This window comes from Ascaphus truei, chromosome 15 (genome assembly GCF_040206685.1).
Source record: "Ascaphus truei isolate aAscTru1 chromosome 15, aAscTru1.hap1, whole genome shotgun sequence".
Classification (NCBI taxonomy): Eukaryota; Metazoa; Chordata; class Amphibia; order Anura; family Ascaphidae; genus Ascaphus; species Ascaphus truei.
Genome location: NC_134497.1, coordinates 45,999,579 through 46,019,542, shown reverse-complemented (window position 1 = coordinate 46,019,542; position 19,964 = coordinate 45,999,579). Strand labels below are relative to the sequence as shown.

General features: G+C 44.5%; 2 protein-coding genes across 2 annotated transcripts in view; both read left to right on the top strand.

Moving 5' to 3' along the window:
- Positions 1-19,964, top strand: part of LOC142466893 (uncharacterized) — a 659,285-nt gene that overhangs the window by 222 nt on the left and 639,099 nt on the right.
- LOC142466901 (uncharacterized) overlaps positions 1-19,964 on the top strand; it is a 70,095-nt gene that overhangs the window by 44,033 nt on the left and 6,098 nt on the right. Inside the window, exon 2 of the mRNA XM_075572496.1 lies at positions 13,673-13,858. The gene's annotated coding sequence lies outside the window, so the exon portion shown is untranslated. The remainder of the gene's footprint in view (positions 1-13,672; positions 13,859-19,964) is intronic.

Genomic DNA, 19,964 nt, shown 5'->3' with positions numbered 1-19,964 from the left:
CCTGCGCTAACCAATGAGCGAGCCCCGCTGCTGCAGGGGAAGAACCCCACACATTGTAACTCAGGGAACCTCCTTTACCGGAGCGCGCCTGTATCACGTGATCAGGGCCACTGCTGCTAACAACACGGGGATTGTGGGTAACAGGTGACGCAGCTTCGGACACGCCCCTTTATCCCCCCCCCCCCCCCCCCAAGAGCTCCTAATAATGACAGATACAGTACAAGAGGTTAGATAACACACGGAGAGGGGAGGGGGTATCTGCTGCCAAATCCCGGTCTGGTTCCCTTAGCACAGGGCTCATAAACCCTGCACCAGAGAGCAATGTACTGGGGACACACGCCCCTCCACCCCAATGGGGCCCCATTTGTGGCCCCCAACTCCAGCGGGGGCCCAAGTGCAGACACCTGCCCTAGTGGGGACCCGTGTTGATCCTCACCCCATTGGGGGCCTGAGTGTAGCCTCCCACACCAATAAATGTATTAAACACCCCAACAGCTATGGCATATACCCCACAGAGCTTACAATCATTTATACCTGTGTTACCGGGAGAGAATGGGACCCCCGCAGGGTGACACAGAACCGCCCCTGTGATTAAGGCCGAGCAGCGCGTATAGCGGTAGCGGGTATTATTTGTCAATATTGCACACAATCGCTAGATGGCGCTCTAACACTTCCCAATACAGTGCACAGTGAACAAGCCAATATTAAAGTGTACTGTATAGGAAATATTATTCAAGGATAAACCTTAAATTAATATATGAATCCCATAAAAACACTTCACCAATTAGTGCAAACAAACAATAATAAAAGTGAATAAATAAGTGCAAACCAGATATCACTCAACCCTATCCCTTAGACTGTTTCAAAAGTCTAGATGTATACAGCTTTCCCAAAATCCAGGGAGCGATGATGGATGCCATAAAAAAGAAGAGAAACATATATAGTGCAATATGCTAACACAGTGAATATAAGAGGGGCTCCAAAATTTCTACTCACAATTGAGCAGAAATAAAGAGCAGTGTGCCAGCCTGTGACTCGTGGTAGTCTGTGGTCTGTGGTCTGGGTATTGCAGGTAGTAAGAACTCGGCAGTCTCGGACAAAGAAAGTAACCCATAGTGCAGGTCAAAAAGATAATTTATGAAAACAACAAAAACTCACAAATGGAAGCTTACATAAATAATAATAAGGAAACAAAAAAAGAACAGCGCAAAAAAACCATTGTGTAGTATAATAAAATAATTATTTATAGTGTAAGGGTGAGTATTGCACGTACATCAACAAAAAGGGTTATTAGCATGACATGTTAGGGACATGTTACCACTCGGCAGGCACAGCAGGATACAGACACCGGTTACTGGACGTCCTCCCTCAGAATGCTAGTATCCGGTTTCGGAGTAAGCAGCTCAGCGTTGGGGAACCTTCCCACGCCTTCACGGAGCCCTCAGCAGTTATTCTTAAGGGTTGATCGCCACGCTTCTTCCGGGTTGGTCCACGCCGGCGTGTGACATCATCCGGCAGCGTCTCTCGGCCGGTCGCGTCTTTAATGCGTCACTGCTTCACGATAGACAGTCGAGCGGCAAAACAAGTCCCGAGAAAGTCCCGCAGTAAAATAAAAGTTCGAGTATAAAACCGCAATGGGGATATGAGTAAAGAGTGAAGGAACGCGCCCTCTCCTACGCGTTTCGTACTTCCGTACTTCGTCAGGGAATGATGGAGGAGGTTCCGAGGGCGGTTCTTATACGCTCAACATTGCTGTTATTGGCCGGGCTAATTACATTCAACTCCCCCCACCTGGAGAGACACTCAATCATCCCGTGGAGGGGCTCGGTCAACATAGACATTCTAATGAATTAACATACATGGGATAAAACACACTTATATTAATAATAAACTTTAATAGCATATGTTAATGCGGACAGACTCTAAAAAATAAAGAGACAAAAATTAATCACACCATAAAATCACATTTGAAACGATGTATAGTGCTATCTCCCAATTGTAAAACATACCATAGATTTACATATGACTTCTATCACACTGAGATAGCGCCCGGGTACCTCCCCAAACAACTTACCCATTATCCAAACTACCTGTAGCAAGTATATACAGGCATACCCCGGTTTAAGGACACTCACTTTAAGTACACTCGCGAGTAAGTACATATCGTTCAATAGGCAAACGGCAGCTCGCGCATGCGCCTGTCAGCACATCCTGAACAGCAATACCGGCTCCCTACCTGTACCGAAGCTGTGCGCAAGCGGGGAGACTATAGAGCCTGTTACAAATGCGTTATTTACATCAGTTATGCACGTATATGACGATTGCCGTACAGTACATGCATCGATAAGGGGGAAAAGGTAGTGCTTCACTTTAAGTACATTTTCGCTTTACATACATGCTCCGGTCCCATTGCGTACGTTAATGCGGGGTATGCCTGTATAGCTTCATATGAAAATCTATATGATAATGAAATGGTCTAGGAATAGATCTTAAGGGATGGACATTGGTTGTAATAGTTCGGAGAGAAAGGGTACCGTTATAAAACTTAAAATTTTGTTGAGTATATATTAAAAAAGTATAAAAAACTGAAATCACTGGTATTAGAATGTTTACTTAAAAGAGAGACCATACGTCAATCTCCTCGTTTAGACCTAGTGGAGACAGAGTCTGGAGTTTATATATCCACAGACTTTCTTGTTTTGATAATTTTTTATCTCTGTCTCCACCACGTCTTCCTGATTGTACAGTCTGGATACCTATATATGTCAGGAACGAAGGGTCACAGTCATGTTTGATCTTGAAATGTCTAGACACGCTATGTTGTTCTAATCCTAGTCTAATATTTCTAGCGTGTTCTAGAATCCTGACTCTTAAAAATCTTTTAGTTCGCCCAACATATTGATATCCACAAGGACACTGTAATAGGTAAACCACATATGTGGATTTACAAGAGATACAATCTTTCACTGTAAACTTTTCTTTTGTTGTGTTGGATACAAAAGATTTACGATTAGAACTTAGCATTTTACAGGCTTTGCACTTTCCACAGCAATAATTGCCGTTTGGTTTACTCGGCATCCATGATAGCTCCAGTGATGTATTTATTGGAGAACCAATATCACTGGGCGCTAGGAAATGCTTAAGGGTCTTTGCCTTTTGGAGGGAGGGGCCCAAAACGGGATCATTACAGAGAATATTCCAGTTTTTATTAATTATTTTTTGCACACTGGTGCTAACTGAGCTAAACTCTGTAATGAATGGAACTTTTATTTTATCATCTACTTCATCATTTGTTATTCTTTTTTTCTGAATCAGCAGTGAGTCCCTATCCATTCTGTCAACTTTTTCAAGTGAGCTGAGCAAAAGGGCCTTATCATACCCACGTTCTATGAATTTCTCCAGAAGAGAGACTGATTGAACTTCAAAGTCAGCTTGGAGACTGCAATTGCGTTTAATGCGCATAAACTGACTTTGGGGTATGTTGTCAATCCAGGATCTTTTGTGGTTACTGGAAGACAAAAGGAAGCTGTTAGTATCCACTTTTTTGAAATAATTTTTGGTATTAATGTTTTCACCAACCTTTGACATTAGACTTAGGTCTAGAAAGTCTATCTGACTAATATGTGACTCAGATGTAAATTTCAAATTATAGTCATTTGAGTTCAGATAGACTTTAAAGAGCTCCAAGGTGTCCTCACCACCCTCCCAGACACACAAGACGTCATCGATATATCTTTGCCATACAATAACTCGATTAGCAAATGGGTTATTGTGCCATATAAAGTTATCTTCCCATATCCCCATGTATATGTTCGCATAACTGGGAGCAAAACGCGTCCCCATGGCAGTGCCACACAACTGTAGATAGAACTGATTTAAAAATAGAAAGTAGTTGTGTGACAATATGAAAGTGATGGCATCGATAATGAATTCACAATTTAAAGGGTGAAGATCCGTATCTTTAGATAACGTCTCCTTTATTGCCCCAATCCCTTTATCATGGGGAATGCATGTATAAAGGGATTGAACGTCAAACGTTGCCCATCTATATCCTTCCTGCCATTGGATGGTTTTAACTAGGTTTAAAACGGCAGTGGTATCTTTAATATATGATGGCAGTATTTTCACATACTTTTGTAGGAAAAAATCCACATACTGCGACAGGTTTGACGTTAAGGATCCAATTCCGGAGATTATAGGTCTACCCGGTGGATCGATAGAGGCCTTGTGAATCTTGGGAAGGTGGTAATACACTGGTATAGTGGGAAATAGAACATTCAAAAATTGATATTCTGATTTGGATAATACTGTGGATGCAACAGCCTCATCGAGAAGGCTCTGTAGCTGAGAGACAAAATTGTTTGTCGGATCCTGACTTAGTTTACTATAGTTGCCAGGGTCATTCAGAATGCGCATGGCCTCCTTTTCGTAACTTTCACGGTTTTGGATAACTACTCCTCCACCTTTATCTGCCTGCCTTATGATTAAATCTTTCCTATCCTGAAGTTCTTTTAGTGCTAGATGCTCTTGATGACTGAGGTTATGGGGTATGTCAGATGGTTTAAAGTTATTTACCAGTGATATAAACTCATTATTAACTATATTAAAAAACGAATCAATAAAACTCCCTTTGCTTTGGGCCGGATAAAACCTTGAAGGTGGTTTGAAATCACTATGCTGACAAAGTGTCAAAAGTGGGTCTGTATCGGTGGGATCTGTACTAGTAGTCAAATTACTTAGGTCAATTCCTGTCTCTTTTTTGAGGAAATGCCTTTTCAGTGTCAAGTTCCTAGTGAACTTATGCAGATCAGAGAATAACTGAAAACCGTTTGGACCACTTGATTGTGAAAATTTGAGACCTTTACTAAGAACCAATTTTTGGCATAAAGTGAGATCAACATTGGATAAATTAAAAATACCCTTAAAAGATTCGTTATTTGTTAATTCGACTCTCTTCTTTGTTTTGGTCTTACACCCTGCTCTTGTTCCTCTTCTGGTGAGTGGTGTCTTTTTTGTGACCTGGGAGTCTCTATAATTTTCTTCTCTTTCTCTCTTACTGTATTCCCCTTTTCCTTCGAACCCAAATATCTCTGTTTGAGTTCCTCCAGAAAAAGGGATTTCCTAGGGGATGCTCGCTCACAGTCTTTCTTAGGGGGTGTATTTGCCCTCTGATGATCATATTGTTTTTCTTTCTGGTGAGTATCTTTCTTATGAGGTTCTTTATATATATACTCTGACTTATTATTAGAGCTATCCCTCCTTTTATTATAACTATTATGTCTCCTATCTTGTGACTTTCTTCTATAATTTTTAGATGGTCTATGGTCATCTTTAGTTTGTTCCCTATGGACCCTTTCACCCTCAAAATGGAGACTATTCTCCCTTTTTTCCAATGGTCAGAATCCCCCCAATAAACATCACGGTAATTATTACCAAAAGAAAAAAAGGGAGAATAGTCTCAATATAGCACAATATAGCAATATGGCACAATAACCCATTTGCTAATCGAGTTATTGTATGGCAAAGATATATCGATGACGTCTTGTGTGTCTGGGAGGGTGGTGAGGACACCTTGGAGCTCTTTAAAGTCTATCTGAACTCAAATGACTATAATTTGAAATTTACATCTGAGTCACATATTAGTCAGATAGACTTTCTAGACCTAAGTCTAATGTCAAAGGTTGGTGAAAACATTAATACCAAAACTTATTTCAAAAAAGTGGATACTAACAGCTTCCTTTTGTCTTCCAGTAACCACAAAAGATCCTGGATTGACAACATACCCCAAAGTCAGTTTATGCGCATTAAACGCAATTACAGTCTCCAAGCTGACTTTGAAGTTCAATCAGTCTCTCTTCTGGAGAAATTCATAGAACGTGGGTATGATAAGGCCCTTTTGCTCAGCTCACTTGAAAAAGTTGACAGAATGGATAGGGACTCACTGCTGATTCAGAAAAAAGAATAACAAATGATGAAGTAGATGATAAAATAAAAGTTCCATTCATTACAGAGTTCAGCTCAGTTAGCACCAGTGTGCAAAAAATAATTAATAAAAACTGGAATATTCTCTGTAATGATCCCGTTTTGGGCCCCTCCCTCCAAAAAAATCCAAGTTTCATTTATCGTCGGGCAAAGACCCTTAAGCATTTCCTAGCGCCCAGTGATATTGGTTCTCCAATAAATACATCACTGGAGCTATCATGGATGCCGAGTAAACCAAACGGCAATTATTGCTGTGGAAAGTGCAAAGCCTGCAAAATGCTAAGTTCTAATCGTAAATCTTTTGTATCCAACACAACAAAAGAAAAGTTTACAGTGAAAGATTGTATCTCTTGTAAATCCACATATGTGGTTTACCTATTACAGTGTCCTTGTGGATATCAATATGTTGGGCGAACTAAAAGATTTTTAAGAGTCAGGATTCTAGAACACGCTAGAAATATTAGACTAGGATTAGAACAACATAGCGTGTCTAGACATTTCAAGATCAAACATGACTGTGACCCTTCGTTCCTGACATATATAGGTATCCAGACTGTACAATCAGGAAGACGTGGTGGAGACAGAGATAAAAAATTATCAAAACAAGAAAGTCTGTGGATATATAAACTCCAGACTCTGTCTCCACTAGGTCTAAACGAGGAGATTGACGTATGGTCTCTCTTTTAAGTAAACATTCTAATACCAGTGATTTCAGTTTTTTATACTTTTTTAATATATACTCAACAAAATTTTAAGTTTTATAACGGTACCCTTTCTCTCCGAACTATTACAACCAATGCCCATCCTTTAAGATCTATTCCTAGACCATTTCATTATCATATAGATTTTCATATGAAGCTATATATACTTGCTAGAAGTCATATGTAAATCTATGGTATGTTTTACAATTGGGAGATAGCACTATACATCGTTTCAAATGTGATTTTATGGTGTGATTAATTTTTGTCTCTTTATTTTTTAGAGTCTGTCCGCATTAACATATGCTATTAAAGTTTATTATTAATATAAGTGTGTTTTATCCCATGTATGTTAATTCATTAGAATGTCTATGTTGACCGAGCCCCTCCACGGGATGATTGAGTGTCTCTCCAGGTGGGGGGAGTTGAATGTAATTAGCCCGGCCAATAACAGCAATGTTGAGCGTATAAGAACCGCCCTCGGAACCTTCCTCCATCATTCCCTGACGAAGTACGGAAGTACGAAACGCGTAGGAGAGGGCGCGTTCCTTCACTCTTTACTCATATCCCCTTTGCGGTTTTATATTCGAACTTTTATTTTACTGCGGGACTTGCTCGGGACTTGTTTTGCCGCTCGACTGTCTATCGTGAAGCAGTGACGCATTAAAGACGCGACCGGCCGAGAGACGCTGCCGGATGACGTCACACGCCGGCGTGGACCAACCCGGAAGAAGCGTGGCGATCAACCCTTAAGAATAACTGCTGAGGGCTCCGTGAAGGCGTGGGAAGGTTCCCCAACGCTGAGCTGCTTACTCCGAAACCGGATACCAGCATTCTGAGGGAGGACGTCCAGTAACCGGTGTCTGTATCCTGCTGTGCCTGCCGAGTGGTAACATGTCCCTAACATGTCATGCTAATAACCCTTTTTTTTGATGTACGTGCAATACTCACCCTTACACTATAAATAATTATTTTATTATACTACACAATGGTTTTTTTGCGCTGTTCTTTTTTTGTTTCCATGTAGCCTGGTGTTTGAGCCATTCCCACTGACCAGCAGCACAAAATCTCACCCATCAAGGTTGTATTGTATATTTTATTCATAAGTCACTAATTCTATCACAGACCACATATGAGCGCAAGTCTTTTTTTGTTTTCACATAAATAATAATAAGAAAGGCAATGGTGGAAATATACAAAGGTATTCCAATGAGTCGTGATCTCACCGCTCCGTTGCTCAACCACACACGCCGACAATGTCTTCCGCATCCGGGTCCTCCGCGTCACTTTCCGGTCACCGCCGTATGGATGGAAAACACCTCCGGATGCCTCTGACTCTCTCCTTCACGAAACAGCCTCAAAGCCACGCTCAACGCGTTTCGCCGTTCTGAATTGACGGCTTCCTCAGGAGTGGCTGATACTACCTAATGCGAGGTATAAATACCCGCAGCTCTATCTCTATAGGCTAACATATAAAAAGTTGTCCCTAAGGAGCCCTCGGAATATCCAAAAACTAACAGTTTATGAAACACATATATGAAAAAAAGACGTAAGCTAAAAACAAACACTCCCCCCAAAAGTACTCTCTGATCCAGGGTAATAACTATGCAAAGATATAAGTATAGTGGCAAATGCAGTAAGCACAGATGACACAGGGAGCAGAATCTCACTGTGTAATCACAACGGGCCGGTCATATAAATATATACAGGTGAGTACCCCTATGCACAGATATGGCTTACATAGAGCAGATGACACAGGTAATCACCATAGAAAACAGTCTCACTGCATATATAGTGACACAACACTATGCATGTATTACTCAGAAGTGACCAACTTAAACAGAGCTGCATACATGGGGATCAATAGCCCTCATAACTATTCCTGTAGATACATGTCAGTCTTATGGTCAGAACACATGGTGTGAGCAGAGTAGGCTTTGGTTAGATCAGTAATGAGATCCGTAGACAGACTGGTGTCTAGAAGCGGACACAAAAGTATTTGCAACAGAAGCTTTTTAATAGTTAATTACATATTTAATAATTAAGAACCATAAAAAAAGACCCCAATCATAATGTCTTTTTCTTCCTGATATTTTATTGCACTTTTCCCATTTATTGCCTCCTTATTAGGTCCCACAAACATGGTGTGAGAGTGTTATTTGGGGCAGGTAGAATGAAGGGAAAGTGTTCTGAGGAAGCACTTTGCAGCTCAGCTCTGCTCAGTGTCAGACCCCCGGTGGCTCTGTGTAAGGGAGCGGGGGGGGGGGGGGTGGCTCTGTGTGAGGAAGCAGGGGGGCTCTGTGTGAGGGTGCAGGGGGGGGGCACTTGTTATTAACATGGAAAATAAATTAAATGATAAAATCAGGACAAACAGAGGCAGAGGCCTAGCATGGCCGTCGCCCACATAAGGGCTGCTGTGACTCTAGAGGAGGGGCGCTGTGGCTGGCTCTCCTCCCCCCACGAGGTTTGTTAGATTTGCGCGCGCAGACTATATAAACCCAGCGCTTGCTTGAGCTCTTCATGATTTCGGGGCCTGTTTCCTTTCAAAACATCTAAAACAATTGCATAATGTAATGTAATACTTGCATGTAATACAGAAGTGCTTCAAAGTCCCGGGCAACCCCAACCAGGGGAGAGGGCATGCCCCTAACAAAGGCCCCAACACCGGTCAGCCTTAGCGGTTTGAGCCGTTGGTTAAGTGGGTACCCCGACCTGGAGAAGCAAGGTTCATGGAGCATGGGGTTTCACATACCAGTGGGGGGGTGGGCAGGGCAGTACAAGCGAGGCGAGTGAGCCGAAATTTGAAATCTGCTACGACACACACACACAGACTTAAAGAAAAAATAGAGGACATAAAATTGGGGCGTATGGTGGGCTCATTCACATCCCCCCGTCTCCCCAAGCTAATTATTTCCCCGCTGGGTGTGGTGCCTAAAAAGAACTCGGGCAAATTCAGACTAATACAACACTTGTCATATCCAGGGGGGGGGGGGGTCTGTAAATGATGCCATAGACCCGGAGCTATGCCAGGTACAATACCAATCATTCAACACTGCCATAGAAATAATTAAAACATATGAGGAGGGAGCACTATTGGCTAAAATTGACATAGAATCAGCCTTTCGGCTGTTACCTTTGGGCCCCCAGCAGCTTCAGATTCACAGGGTGCAAAATTTGAGGGGCGTATTACATTGATAGATGTCTCTCCATGGGTTGCGCTATTTCATGCTGGATGACTTCCTGCTGGTGAATCCCTCGGGTTCCCTGCTATGCGACAGGCTGCCAGAGAGTACTAAGGGGATTATGAAGGATTGGGGGTTCCCATAGCAGAGGAGAAAATTGAGGGCCCAACAGAAATACTGTAATTCCTCGGTATAGAGATTGACACGCTGGCGAGGGAATCCCGCTAACCCGCAGACAATGTCAGGAAGCTTAGAACTAGCCTGGGTCAGGTCAGGGAGACCCAGAAACAAATGCAGTCACTGCTGGGTCTGCTAAACTTCACCTGCAGCGTAATCCCCATGGGCAGGATATTTAACCGCAGGTTGGAAAGGGCCACTGTGGGGCAAGGAAGCCCCAACACCATATCCGAATCACTAGGGAGCTGAGGGCAGACCTGGAGGTATGGGGTTTTTTTGCTCAGGCAATTTAATGGGAGAAGGCTGTGGGACAGGGACAGCGAGACCAGCGACGCCCTGCAGTTATTCACTGATGCATCAGGGGGGCACGGGTTTGGGGCATACTTTAGGCTTTGGTCCCGCTGCGTCCGGCGGCGCGCACAGCCGAGTGTGCGTTACCCACCATCACCTGGTATCCGCCCGAGCCGGTCCCAGTCCCCCCTCGCTGCACGGCTCACTACGCGTTGTGACGCGTCAGCCGCCAGGGGATGCACAAGAATTGAGATCCCTAGCGTTGACGCATTACGTGGTGCGCTGTTGAGCATATCGGGGGCGCGGCCTGAAGCTGTCAGAGCTTCCCCCACCTCCAAAAGGTAGGGGTGGGGGAAGTGTGTGTGTGTTTGTGTGTATGTAAGTGTATATCTAGCTATATGTGCGTGTGTGTTGGGGGAGGGACGGACCGACGGGCAAACCGACCGGGGGGAGGGAGCAGCACGGAGAGGAGGGCATGTGTGGGGGAGGGGGGGAGCTGCTTACCTTCCAGCAGGCAGCAGGCAGCAGCACCCTCCTGCAGCCCGGGAGACCCCTGCTGCAGCCATCCGCGCAACCCCCCTCCCCCCCCCACCACGCCGCTCCTAACAGACCGCAAATCGCGGTCAAGTGTCTCTCCTCGCGCCGCCTGTCTGCAGTGCGGGCGTGCGGTCTAAGGCAGCGGGGCCTTAGCCTAAGAGGGGAGTGGTGTGCAAGTCCATGGCCAACTGATTGGGCGGAGACGGGGCTAACTAAGAACATGGCTTTCCTGGAGTTGTTCCCCATTATAGCAGCAGTGGAGTTATGGGCAAAGGAGTTGGCAAACAAGCATATAGTATTCTGGTCAGACAATTTGGGGGTGATAGAGGCAGTGACTGGCCTATCGGTGGCAACATCACCACCAGTGATAAGGTTATTGCGCAGGCTGGTCCTGCAGTGCATGCTGGGAAATATAAACTTTAAAGCAAAGCATGTCCCAGGGAAGCTTAATATAATCGCAGATGCATTATCTCGCTTTAACTGGCCTGCATTTAGGTGGGCAGCCCGAGGCGCGCAGGAAAGAGGTTTAACCTGCCCAAATTACCTGTATGAGTTAGGGCAGAGGGATTGATGGATTTGGTGCAGCAATTGCTAGCTTTCCGCACGTGGAAAACGTATAACAACGCATGGCAGCCGTGGCACAGTTTTAGGAAGGCCTCCTAGCGGAGCAGTAAGGTTAGGGGAACCCATCAGCTAATCAATTTTTTACTTACCCAGAAGCGGGCAGGCATGTCGCGGGCATTGCATTTTTTCTGTAGTTGCGGGGGCAGGTAGATATCTCCAAGGACTTCCTCCTTAGGCGGATACTGATTGGTTAGGGTGAAGGGGAGATCAAGCAGGGGGATAAGAGGGAGCCAGTAACAGTGGAGAGGTTGCAGAGCTTGAACAAGGCGGCAGAGTCCGTATGCGCAGAACCTTTCGAAATCAATTTATTTCAAGCGGCTTTCACTTTTGCCTTCTTTGGATCCTTTAGAGTAGGGGAACTGGTAGCAGCATCAAAAACTAGCAGGGACATTGGCCTGCTGTTCGGAAATGTGATTATAGGGGAGAAGATACTGTAGCATGCCGCATACACAGGTCCAAAACTGACCAATCGGGGAAAGGGGCCTGGGTACATCTGAGAGCATGAGAACAGGAGGGTGGGCCTTATGAGGGCGGCAAAGCGCTACGCCGGGCAGCGATCGCAAGGGGGCAAAGTTTCCTCATGCATAAAGATTCAACTCCTCTAACTAAATTTTAGTTCAACAGGATTTTTAAACGTTGCTTTGAAACAGGAGGCATAGATGCCACCACTTTTGGGCCCCACTCGTTTCGGATTGGGGCGGCAACGGTAGCCTCCGAGTGGCGGCTGCCTATCGCGCAGAGTAAGGAACTGGGGAGATGGAAATCAAATGATTACAAGGGGTACGTTAGGTCCCAGCAGGCGAGTAATTAAATAATCGTGCAGTCCTAACATGCTTTCTGTCTTCACAGCGGGAAAAGCAGGCACAGCGCGGGAAGTCTGGCTGATAGGTCATTCTTTCATTTACTGGGCCCGGGAGCGGGCAGCGAGCACGCTGGGTCTGCAGCTAGTAATCCCACGAGAGAGCATGAGCATTCGATGGCTGGGTAAGAGAGGAATGTGCTGGAGAGATTTGGTGCCGACCACCACAAGTGCGCTGGCAGTCTATGGATGAAAGCCCCACGTGGTAATGATCCACCTGGGCAGGAACTAAATGGTGTCCACCAAGTCTTTAGACTTAATCCTCCAGATACGCGCCGACTGCGCCAGTGTTAAAGCCCTCTGGAGTGACCCAGTCGTTATTTGGTCAGAAATTATACCTCGGCTGGTATGGAGGGGGGCGTGCAGTTGGGTGGGCATTGAGAAGGCAAGGCAAGAAGTGGACAGAGATATTCGTAAGTTCATCCTCTCTTGTGGGGGGCTGACTGTGAAGCATGTGGAATTTGAGGACAGGGAGCGTACTTGGCACAGAAGGGACCAGTCACGGTTTAGGGTCACAGCTTGGTGTGTGGGGTGAGTCCCCAATAAGTAGCCTTAATGGGTCCGGTGGCAGAACTGTCAGGCCAGTCATCGTAGGGACACCGTGAATACCTGAAATGGGGCTCAGGCGGCCATAATAAGGGGGACCTAGGGTGAGCGGATGACGGGCGGTCGGGAGATGTAATCTGCCGGACGGTAGATTAGGGCGGTTTGAAGAAGGGCTCCCGCCGGAAGATACCGGGAATAGGGCTGACGACAAATGAATAGCGACTGGCTGACGGTTTATTTTCAAGTATGGTTAAGGCAATAAAGCTGTGACCAATTCTTACTTCCACAAAACTGTGCCGTCTCCGTTTGTTAGGTGGGATGTAAGTAAACCACGCGGTAGGCACACTAAGCCTTTATCTGCATTTCACAGACAAAACTAGCAGCCCTGCCTGTGCTACCCCAGCCCTCTGTGAGAGGCACAGAGAGAACGTGTGTGTGTGTGTGTGTCCGACTGCAGCAGAGAGATCAGAGCACAGCCGCATAACCTGCAGCTTAAATGCAGAGCACTGTATGTATGTATATATATATAGACACATATCCGCCAAGCAGATTGAATAGAGTCTGATCACTCCTTGTGTATCTATTCCAAGATGGTGACTTCCGCATCAGCTGGTATGGCGTTTGTGACAACCCTACGCGATATACTGTATATGTTCACTTCAAAACCTGTAGAGAAGAAAAGACAAGTCACATTATTAACAACTTGTATCTTTTTTCAGCACTTCCTTTATAAAATATACATTACTTTGAGACCTCACTAACTGTCCCAATTTTAGGTTTGTAAATTGTGTGAGAAACGAGGAAGAACAGAACCTTGTGGCGTTGCAGGACCACAGGGAAATCTACTACAGAACCTGCACAGTCCTCCCCCCACACACAGAGCTCCTGGTCTGGAGATGAATATGGGAAAGAGCTTGGTATGAAGTGGGGTACACTGTGGAAAAGTAACGCGCCAGCACAAGGTAATCAGGAATATGTGTGTTGTGTGGTTTTTACATCTCTATTGTCTTATTACTGATGTTAAATTGCAAATATTGATAGATCTGCATACACCATTACGGGTCAACTAGAACTTAATATCACTAAACCTGACTTGAGTCAAAGGGCCGGATACATCAAGCTGCGGTAACAAAAAATGCCGTATTACTGCCCATAAAAACAGTGCCTTATTATCATGCAATGAATCAGCGTTGCAGCGCCAAAAATAAAGCACTTTTATCGGACCCGTTAAAAGCATCGGAACTGATACAAAACAGGCATAATACCGCATTTTCATGTAAAAACTGCCATACATCAAGTTCTGATATTTATCGGAACGGGATGAACGGCAGAAATACCGCAAATATTTTATCACCTACTCCAGGCTGGCGTTAGCCCTGTCTTTCCTATGTATATAATGGCCAATATACTTATATACATAGGCAAGGTAAGCTAAACCAACATGGAATAGATGATAAAATAGTTATTACAGTACATATTAACCCCTTAGTAGTCCATCGGTTTCGATGACTAGCTGACCACAAACAGGATAATATACACACTACACTACCTACCCCCCCCCCCCCCCCCTTTGCCACCTTAGTGGCTAGTAAAGCATGGCTAGTTCTTGGTTTGTCCCGCAGGCATAAACAAAACACTACGGCTCAGATACATCAAATTCTGTTAAAGTGGAGGTAATATCGCACCCGGGGAAATAATAAATTAACGGGTATTATTATCGCAATTTTAAGGTGTTATATATCAAGATCGAGGTAATAATATACGGTGTGCGATATTTGGGCCAATCTCGCGATATGGTAATCAAAGCGACAGTTAATAATGTGTTACTTACCGCATTGGGTTAATATTTCTATCATAGGCTTCTGTAATATCTCGTATTACAGAAACCTATGATCAAAATAACATTAACCCATTTCATGCCTGTGGTTACCAAGGTATACCACTGGCACCAAAGGGGTTAATACTTTATTTAAAAAAAAAAAAAACATTACCTAACCCTGTTGACCCCGTAAGTGGCCAGTAAAGCATTGCCATTCTAGTCGCTAAGGTAATTAAGGGGTTAACCCCTCATCAGCACCCTCCCCCCCCCAGCAAAGGAAGCCTAACCACCCTCCCCCGGGCAACTACCGCCATCACCCATGTCCCCTACCTCCGCCCCTCTTCTAGACTAATGCCCAATATCCCTATTAGATGTGGTTTTAAACATTAACAAAAAATATATACATGTTTAAAGCAAAACAAAAAAAGAACATTCAAAATATAGTTTACATATAAAACCATTAATTATCACTGTGGATAACTTGGCCCTCTCAATGGGTGGCCCAGGTATCCACATTAGCGATAAATGGCAACCCAGTAATAAATAAACACATCAACAATATTAAAATACATTAATAACCCCCCTTCATTACCTCAGGGGCTAACCGCTACGGCAATGAAGGGAATTGGTGGGTGTAGCATGTGATGAATGCACTTTTTTGGGTGCTGGGATGTCACCTTAAAGGGAGGGAATTGCATTTCTTTTTTTGGAATCACATTCCATGATTGTGCATTGTGTTTGCATTTTCCCCACCACTATTGTGTGTTTGTGATAGATATCTAACACACACACACATTGCAAAGCCAGTATGAACCGACCTCACACTGATGAGACCCATTAAGGTTGAAACATGTCAGTGAGTGGTTTCACTGGGTTTGCATCTAATCCCATGCTGTGTTTGAAAGCTGTGTGAACAGCATTGCATTTGCTTATATGGGCTCCATGTAAATGGTCTTTCAGGCAAAAGGTGACACGTGCTCATTTGCATGTAATTTCCCAGAATCCCGTGCTGTAGTGGAAGCACTGTATGCTAGGTGATAATGGTTGAAAGGCAGGGTTGCAGACCTGTCAGACATGTGAATGTGCTCATAAGTGATTAGATATAGATATCTAACATTGTTATGTTTATTGAGTTATGATATCACAGTTATTTCACTATTTAGTCATTTCACTCTTGTGCTCACAAGTGATATTCTTTATTGGCTATATGCCAATGGTGGAGGTTTTTTGTTGCCTTTTTCACCCACCATAACTTAAAATGTATATGGTATGTATGTATGTATATAGATATATAGATATCTATTCTTGTAGAAAACAAAAAGGGACAGTGCGGGCTCCATAGTGTAAAAAGTACAAGGTTTTATTAACATGAGCTAAAATCAGGTCACTCACAACAATACGGTAGAACATGCACATTGGACGCGAGCGTCAGTCTCCTGTTGTTCGCCTGCCGCTATGGAGCTCCTGTCTCATAGCTGGAGGCTTGTAGAAATCTTTCCTTAACCACAGCCGGGTACCTCCGATGGTGTGCGTCCACACAATGGCTCTCCGGCACAATGAAACACGCTCTCCTAGTTCTGCAATTACACAGCTCCCCTCCATTGTAGCAGAGAACCAATGAAACAGGTTCGTGGCTCAGCCAATCGCGTTCAGTTCTTACGCGTTTCGTCACAAAAAGTGGCGGCGACTTTTTCAGAGGGTAAGGAATTACATGATAATCATACCTTATATAGTCCAAATTGGATGATTACTAATTGCATCAGTTACCACCCTTACTTAATAAGTGGATCAGAGTGACTATTGGTCAAACGGCTTGGAATTCAATGACTACACACATACAATATTAAAATTACAAAAATGTAACAAAAAACAGCTGGCACAACATAAAGGAATTGGATTGAGGCAGGGGAGAATAGCAATCCTAATACATAAATTATAATTACCATTTAATAATAAACCAAGAAACCACAATAATAAATACTAGCATAAAATTAAAATATATAAACATAAAAGAAAAACCAATGTTTATTGAACAAGTAAAAACTTGTGGACACATACAGATGGGAATAGCCAAAGACGTGGCAACAGATAAATTGATGAAAATGTAAATCAAATGCTGCCTAAACACCTGTGGTTTCCCTAAACCACATTAAGTACTGAACTGAACCTAATGGCGTTCATAGCGCAATATTGATAAATAGTGCAATATAATGTGCAGATAACCCAGTGATAAAATATATAAACACTGATTACACATCTACTGCTGCTCCATGGGACCGAATCCTCTGGGCTGTAGGCTCCTGGTTAACCTCATATGCAGAAGAAAACACAGATGCCAACACAATAGTGCATTAACATTTACTTGATGCGAAACATACAGGGAAAAGGAAACACTCACACTTTCCCCGTAGTTTAAATTGCAGAGAGTGACAATGGGCACACTCAGCTCTACCCCAGACTCGGCTTCCTGATGTATGTGTGTATGCAGGCACAGTCCTTCCCAATGCGTCTCTCACTCGCGTCAGGGGATGCTCCGCCTCCTTCACACGTCTGCCAATGGGAGTCCTTGCAGAGTGGGTACGGTGGCCATGTGTATGTATGTGTGTGTATGTGTGTATATATATATATGTATGTATGTATGTATGTATGTATGTATGTCATTTCACTCTTATGTTAAATTATATTACTAATAATTTCTCCTCTGGTTTTACACGTGTGTGTGTGTGTGTGTGTGTGTGCATATTGTGTGTGTGTGTGTATATATATATATATATATATATTAGTGTGTGCATATTGTGTGTGTGTGTGTATATATATATATATATATATATATATATATATATTGTGACAGAAACCAGGGGATGGTAATAAATTCCATATATAGGGCTCCCAGGATACTGAACAGTTTCTATCCTGTCTGGCCTGGGAGTGCAGCCTTATAATACATGCACTCCATCCCACAGTTTGGCAAGCGCTGGAACTGAGGGATGAGAGATCCAGACCAGAGTTTGTCTGGCTGCCTGATTTCTGTCACCTGTCATGCTAATTAGAAATCAGGTATGTAAGACTGATTTCCTGGTTGCTCTTGTCTCTTCTCCAGAGCCTGGAAGGCTGCTGAACACAGTGGGGAGAAGCCTCTTCCCCACACAGGTTCAATCGTTCTGTTCATTTGGCTAAGTCTGCAAAAGGACCTTGTTTTGTTGTTGGAAAGTGGAAAAGCCACTTCCACCCTGAGTTAGGGAAATCTAAGTTAAGTTATCGCTCAGGTGAGCAGCTTTTGTTTTGATGTGTTTTGTTGTATGCACTGTGGCAGTCTCAGTGCCTGGGACTGAATAAACCAGGCCCAGCCTGTTTAAAGGAACAGTACGTGACGCCTCCTCATTTTAACCTACCCTAAAAGACCGTGTTCTAACCGTCCCGGACAAGCGGCGGAGCCCCGGAGTAAGCTGTTTGTCACATATGGTGGAGAATGCGGGCAGAACACTAAAAGGTCTGGGGGTTAAAGAACTTTAAAAAAAAAAAAAAAAAGTTTTTTTTTCTCTCTCTCCAAACAAGATGGAAGACGTGGTGAGTGCGCTGGTACGCAATGTCGCTGTCCAGAAAGACGCGAATGAAGCTCAGCAACAGGCGAGTGAAACCCAGCGACAGCTGTTAATAGCCCAGCAAGAGACTAATACAAACCAGCAAGAGACAAACCGCTTGCTGAGAGAGGAGCAACAGCGGTTCGCTCAGGGCTTACAGCAGGAACTCGAGATCCTGAGGGGGACTATCAGTAACCTTCCACTGGCAGCGGCAGCCCCAGTTCCGAAAATGACCAGGGCAAGCCACTGCCTTCAGAAGATGGGACCCTCGGATGATGTGGAAGCCTATCTTCTCACGTTTGAACGCACGGCACAGAGAGAGGGATGGCCAGAAGCTGAGTGTGCTGGTCTAATCGCACCCTTCCTAAGCGGCGAACCCCAGAAGGCTTACTTTGATCTAGAGCCAGCCGAAGCTAACGTCTATGCAAAATTGAAGTTCGAGATCCTCGCCCGCCTCGGCGTAACCACGGCTGTTCGCGCCCAAAGGTTTCACGCATGGTCCTTCACGATGGATAAAGCCACCCGAAGCCAGATGTATGACCTCATCCACCTCGCCCGGAAGTGGCTACAACCCGAGATCAACTCAGCAAGCCACATCGTGGAACGGTTGGTCATGGACCAGTTCTTGAGGAAACTTCCCTCTGCCTTACGCCGTTGGGTCAGTCGGAGTGACCCCCACAATGCGGATGAGCTTGTGGCCCTCGTAGAAAGGTACAATGCAGCAGAAGAGCACCCGCAACCCACAGTCGTGGAGCAACCCCACTACCCGAGGTTCCAGGACTCTTCCAGAGACGGTAAAAGGGTACCGGGGTTAAGGGGAGCTGAGGAGCGGCGGCCACCTTCACGCAGCACCAGCAACAGTGGATCGCACACTAAGGGCAATAGCCAACATGGGGAGCCGGGAAAAGGCTCTAAGTGGGACACAGACTATGTACCTAAATGTGTAAATTGTCATGAGAGGGGCCACACAGCAAAAATCTGCCCACTAAATGATGAGCCCATGCAATGCAACAGCGTGGAACCTTATTCGCTGTTGTCCCAATGTATGCGCCCTAGCCCAGAGGACCCCTTGAATAACCATCTGTGGGCATTTGTAAAGGTTAATGGTAAGAGGGTTCGGGCACTTCTGGACTCTAGGAGCATGGTCACACTAGTGTCCGAATACCTCTTGCCCATTAAGAAGAAACAGGGAAACAGTTCACAAAGAATGGCAATTTGTTGTATACATGGGGATAATCATGAATATTCCACTGTTGATGTTTTTTTTGAAACAGAGTTTGGTTCTTTAGATTTCAAGGTGGGTATTGTACCCAAACTGGCACATGATGTGTTAATAGGGACCGACTTTCCCCATTTTCTAAAAATGTGGTCCCCCGCTCAGAATAGCGCCCAGAGTTCAATAGCGGACCATAACGAAGTATTAGAAGAAATAAATCCTTTCCCGTTTTCAGAAATGGAGGTTGACGAGGGCCCAAATAAGAAGGGGGAAAAGGAGGAGTGCTGTAAAATTCCCTTCCCCATCACTACTTTGGTAGGGAATACCCCAAATCAAGATGTTGATCAGACACTTACCACCCCAGAACCGGATAAGACCCTCGCTGACCTAGAGGTCAGTCCTGGGAGTTTTAAGAAGGCCCAGTGGGAGGACCCCACGTTAGCGGTAGCAAG